Raw genomic sequence first — 6,000 nt, 5'->3', positions numbered from 1 at the left:
GCCACTTGGCTTTCTTTTTTTTAAGCAAGTGTTTGGCATTCGGCTTGAAATGCTAGCTGCCACTAACTTGCTGAATGCCTAGCGCTCGGCTTGAACGCCTCTTGCCACTTGGCTCTCTTTTTTTTTTAAGCAAGTGTTTGGCGTTCGGCTTGAAGTGCCAGCTGCCACTAACTTGCTGAATGCCTGGCGCTCGGCTTGAACGCTTCTTACTACTTGGCTCTTTTTTTTTTTTTTAAGCAAGTGTTTGGCTTTCGGTTTGAAGTGCCAGATGCCACTAACTTGCTGAATGCTTGGCGCTCGGCTTGAACGCCTCTTGTCACTTGGCTCTTTTTTTTTTTTAAGCAAGTGTTTGGCGTTCGGCTTGAAGTGCCAGCTGCCACTAACTTGCTGAATGCCTGGCGCTCGGCTTGAACGCCTCTTGCCACTTTTTTCTTTTTTTTTTTTCTTTTTTTTTTAAGCAAGTGTTTGGCGTTTGGCTTGAAGTGCCAGCTGCCACTAACTTGTTGAATGCCTGGCGCTCGGCTTGAACGCCTCTTGCCACTTGGCTCTTTTTTTAAGCAAGTGTTTGGCGTTCGGCTTGAAGTGCCAGCTGCCACTAACTTGCTGAACGGGAAGAGTGTAAATTGTTAACAAAGAAGAGACTTTTTATAAAGCATGGAAATTTCGTACACTTGCAAGCATGCAATTTAGAACGTACAATATCCTTGAAATTAAACTCTACTTTTACTGGTAGTACCTTTTCAGAGACGTAGCATTCCATGGCTTATTGACTACCCTTCCTGTCATAGTTTCTAGGACGTATGCCCCCTTCCCTATGACTTCTGCTATTTTGTACGGACCTTCCCATGGGGAGAACATCTTTTTGACTATTCCCACCTTCCTTTTCAGAACCAGATCGCCAAGAGCGAAACCCCTGTGCCTCACCTTCTTGTTATGGCTATTCACAAGCGTCTGTTGATAAGAGGCAAGCCTTACTGCAGCCACATCCCTTTTTTCTTCCAACAAATCAAGATTGAACCTCAGCATTCTATCATTCTGCTCTTGATCCCACGCCAAGCTCCTTACAGTTGGAACCAAATGCTCGACTGGTATCACCGCCTCGGTGCCATAGGCAATAGCGAATGGGCTCTCTCCAGTTGGCCGTCTTGGGGTTGTTCTGTAAGCCCACAAGACGTTTGGTAGCTCATCTAACCATTTGCCTTTCTCATTCTCCAGCTTTTTCTTGATACAAGCAAATATTGTCCTGTTTGTGATTTCGACTTGACCATTAGCCTGGGGATGACTGACTACTGCTAACTTCTGATTGATTCCATATTCCTCCAGCAGCTCTCTCACTTGCTTGCTATCGAGGTTGGTTCCATTGTCCATCACGATTGACCTTGGTATGCCAAAATGACAGATAATATTATTCCAGATGAAGCGTCTTACTTGAGTTTGGGTGACACTAGGGTACGGCTCTGCTTCTACCCATTTGGTGAAGTAATCAGTAGCTAGCAGAACGTACTTATTCTACGATCTTGCAGTCGGCAAAGGGCCAACCACGTCCATCCCCCACTGTGCGAAAGGCCATGGGGTGGCCATTACGTGCAAGTCTTCAGGTGGTTGATGTATCAATGACCCAACCTCTGGCATTTATCGCATCTTCTAGAGAATTCTTCTGCATCTCGTGCCATGTTTGGCCAGAAGTACCCCTGTGTCATTGCTTTGTGTGCTAAAGATCTTCCTCTGGAGTGATTTCCGCATACTCCCTCATGAATGGTTCGCATAATCTGTCTAGCTTCTGTAGGGGTAGCACACTTCAAATATGGACCCGAGAAGGAGCGTTTATATAACTGATCGTGCACAATGGCATACTTTGCTGCGCTGGACCTAATTCTTCTTTCCTCGTCCTTACTCTCGGGGAGTGTACCACTACGTATGTAAGCCATGATTGGATCAATCCAGCTCGGCTCATATGGTATAACATTAACATGTTGAGTGCTCGGATTAGGCAGTTCTTCAAAAATGGAAGGTTGGATCAGTCTGTCGACCGGAATGACCCTAGCTAAAGTATCTCCAGAACTGGATGCACTACAAGCCAAGCGGTCGGCATCTTCGTTATACTCTCTCGGCAATTGGATAAACCTGATCTGATCAAAGGCTTTCGCCTCACGCAGAACCGCAGTTCGGTATGCTTCCATGGTCTTATCCTTGGCCCCATAGTCCCCATTGACTTATCGAATGACTAGTTGTGAATCACTATAAGCCATCAGATTCTTGATCTTCAGTTCTTTAGCCAACTTCAGCCCAGCTATCAACGCCTCGTATTCTGCCTCATTGTTGGTCGCGTTGAACTCTAGTCTTATCGCTTGGCTCAGCGTAGTTCCTTCTAGTGTTTGCAATTGAATTCCAATCCCGGCCCCCATTTGATTCGAGGAGCCGTCCACGAAAAGCTTCCACCAGGAACAATTATAATCCTCCACCGTATCTTCAGCATCACAGTCAAGTAGGAAATCCACCACCGCTTGACCTTTGATTGCCGTCCTGGGCTCGTACGCGATATCAAATGAACTCAATTCAATGGCCCACTTGGTCACTTTCCCCGACAGGTCCGGTTTGTGTAGGATCATTCTCAGAGGGAAAGTTGTTAAAACGACGATTGGATGAGATTCAAAATAATGTCTAAGCTTCCTTTTTGCGTTGACCAGCGACAAGATCATTCGTTCGGCCCTAGAGTACCTTCTCTCTGGTTCAGACATTGTCTTGCTAACATAAAACACCGGGAACTGCTTGCCCTCTTTGCAACGGATTAGAACGGCACTGGTTGCTATACTGGACACCCCGAGATATGGAAAGAGTTTCTCATTCGGTTCTGGAGCAGACAGAACCGGAGGATTACGCATGTACTCCTTCAGGCTGGTTAGCGCCTGCCGTTGCTCATCCCCCCAGGTTTGTCTTCCGTGCCCTCGAATTGTATCAAAGAAAGGTTTACAGCGGTCCGAAAGCTTGGAAATAAATCGGCTCAGTGCGGCTATCCGGCCTGTGAGTGCCTGCACCTCTTTAATTGTCTTTGGCTCTGCATTCCTGATCAAGGCTTCTGCCTGTGCTGGGCTGACCTCAATTCCTCTATGATTGACCACATGTCCCAGGAATTGACCGGAGCTTACACCGAATGAGCATTTAGCCGGATTAAGCTTCATCCCATACTGGCGCAACACATCGAACACATCTTGCAGGTGCGCTAAATGATCGCTCTTCTTCTTACTCTTGACCACCATATCATCAATGTAAGCCTCGACAGTGCTGCCTATTTGGCCCTTAAAAATCTTGCTGATCAGCCTCTGATAAGTAGCTCCAGCGTTTTTTAATCCGAATGGCATGACTTTATAGCAATAAGTCCCTCGTTCAGTAACAAATGAAGTTTTCTCTTCATCAACTGGGTCCATAGGAATTTGGTTATAACCGGAATAAGCATCTAGGAAAGTTAACCGCTCATATCCTGTGGTGGCATCGACCATTTGATTAATCCTGGGCAATGGGAAACTATCCTTTGGGCAGGCTTTATTTAGGTTGGTGAAGTCGATGCACACTCTCCATTTTCCATTCTTCTTCTGCACTACAATGACATTAAAGAGCCAGGCCGGGTATTGAACTTCTCTGATGAATCCGGCTTCAAGCAGCCGATCAACCTCCTCAACTATAATCTGATTTCGTTTTGGAACAAATCTTCTCTGCTTCTACTTCACTGGCTTTGCATTCGGATCCACATTGAGGGAATGGCAGGATACAGCAGGATTTATCCCTGGCATATCTGAATGGCTCCATGCGAATACATCCGCATTCCGAATCAGGAAATTAGTCAACTCTAGTCTCTCTTCTTCAGTGAGTCTGGTTCCCACCCTTGTTGTTTGGTCTGGTTTCTCATAATCAATCTTTACTTCATGAAGGGGTTCTGTGGTCAGAACTGGTGGCTCCTCCCCCCTATCCTTGCTGGGAAGAGGGTTCTGTAATTGCTATTTTGGAATGGCTGAATGGATGGGATTTTTCCCTTTTCCAGCAGATTTCAAAGTCACTGAATAACATTCTTTAGCCGCAACCTGGTCCCCGTGTATATCTATCACCTTGGTCCCATCCGGACCCAAACATCGCATCACTTGATGTAAGGTTGACGGAACGCCCTGAATTCTGTGAATCCATCCTTTGCCCATCAAGAGGTTGTATGATGGATGAATTTCCACTACCACAAAACTTTCAGTCAAAACCCGCTCAGCGGCTTGTACTGTCAATTCCACTATTTCAATGGGTTCCACTCGCTTCCCATCAAATCCGAGCAACGAATTTCCTGTGGGTTTGAGTTTTTCGGGTTCGATCTTCAGTCGGTCGAACGTCACCCTGGGCATGACATTCGCACTACTTCCTGGATCAATCAGGACTCTCCGAACCAGGCATTCTGCAATCGTCAGACTGACGACTAGTGGATCTTCATGAGGAATCTGAACGCGTAGCAGGTCCGTTTTATCAAACTTTATCGACGTGGACGTGTTCTGCTGGTGCAAAGCACGCACACTACCAATTCTTCTTTTCAGCTGGGCCTGGCGTAACCTCGTTCTGAGCAGCTCCTCTGACTCCATCGTTTGTTCAAGCCGGCCATGAATTGCATTTATAATCCGGATGGGCTGAGAGTTGTGTTGGTTCGGCCTCTGGTTCCGCTTGATTTGTTCAGTCGGGCGGTTATGCTCTTGCGCCGGACCCTGAACATAGCTTGCAAACTCCCCCTTTGAGATCAGCATCTCTACCTGCCTCCTTAGGTTCCTGTATTCGTTAGTCCGATGCCCAAAATCACTATGGAAAGCACAATGTTTAGTCTGATCCCTCTGTTCAAGAGGTTGCCTGATTGGCAGAGGAGAACGAAACTTATCTTTGTTCTCCTAGTATAGCCTTGCTAAGGTGACTCTGAGTGGAGTGACTGATTCCTCCTCCCTGGGCCTCTTCTCTGCCTTCCATGAGGGTAACGTTGTTGTTGAGCTTGTTTTTGCTAGATCTTGGCTTTGGACTTCTCCTCCGTCGAAATAATTGACGTCTTCCTTGAATTAGCTGCTTCTTCCTCCTCAAGGCGAACAAAACCGTCAGTTCTCTCGTTCAGCTCGTCCATTGTCTTTGGCGTATTAACCACCAAGCTGGTGTGGAACAACGTCCCCTGGTTCATTGCGAGTTTAAATGCTTGGACTGCTGTTGACGGGTGACACTCAATTACCATGCTTTTAACGAGGTTGAACCGGGTGAGAAAGGCTTGGAGTCGCTCATCCTCATGCTGCTTCATTGTAAAAAGGCTCGATACATCCTTAGCCGGACGCTTATTCCCGTAATACTGGCTTATGAACTTATCGCATAAGTCCTGGAAACTGGCGATTGAGCCTTGAGCCAGATTCTTGAACCAATTGAGAGCTGGTCCAGCCAAGCTCGTAGGGAAACACTTACACATCAAAGGATCATTATTAGTATTCAAAGCCATTTTCAACTGAATATGGTATATGTGATCGACCGGATCGGTTGTTCCTTCAAACAGAATGAAGATCGGCATGGAAAACTTCTTCGGATTCGACGCGTTCAGAATTTCATCAGTGAACGACGATGCAACCGTCCTTGCTGAGGAACGTAATGCTTCGTTTTCTCTTAAAAACCGTGACGGAAATCCTCGATCGACAGATCTCCTTTCTGAGCTGTGGTAATCAACTGTCGCTAATGAAGGTCGGTATGGCGGATCGAACGACCTATCCTCCGCAAATTCACTCCGCCATGGTGACGCAATCCTATGTTCATATGCCGGTGCTTCCTCCCTCATAATCCGTTTGTGATGCGGTTCCAGACGAATAGATCCTTCTCTGTCCTCTACTCGGCCGACATTCGGAGGCAGATTACCGATTATACCTTCATCACGACGTGGACCACCACGATTGACATCTTCTAGATCACCTTGACGATCAGCTTCGAACAGTAAAGCTCCCTCTCCTTCAGGAGGCG

This window comes from Cornus florida, unplaced genomic scaffold (assembly GCF_030987335.1).
Source record: "Cornus florida cultivar Cherokee Brave unplaced genomic scaffold, ASM3098733v1 CherokeeBrave_3.0.0_Hap2_Chr07, whole genome shotgun sequence".
Taxonomy (NCBI): domain Eukaryota; kingdom Viridiplantae; phylum Streptophyta; class Magnoliopsida; order Cornales; family Cornaceae; genus Cornus; species Cornus florida.
Note: the sequence above shows the minus strand (reverse complement) of the source record.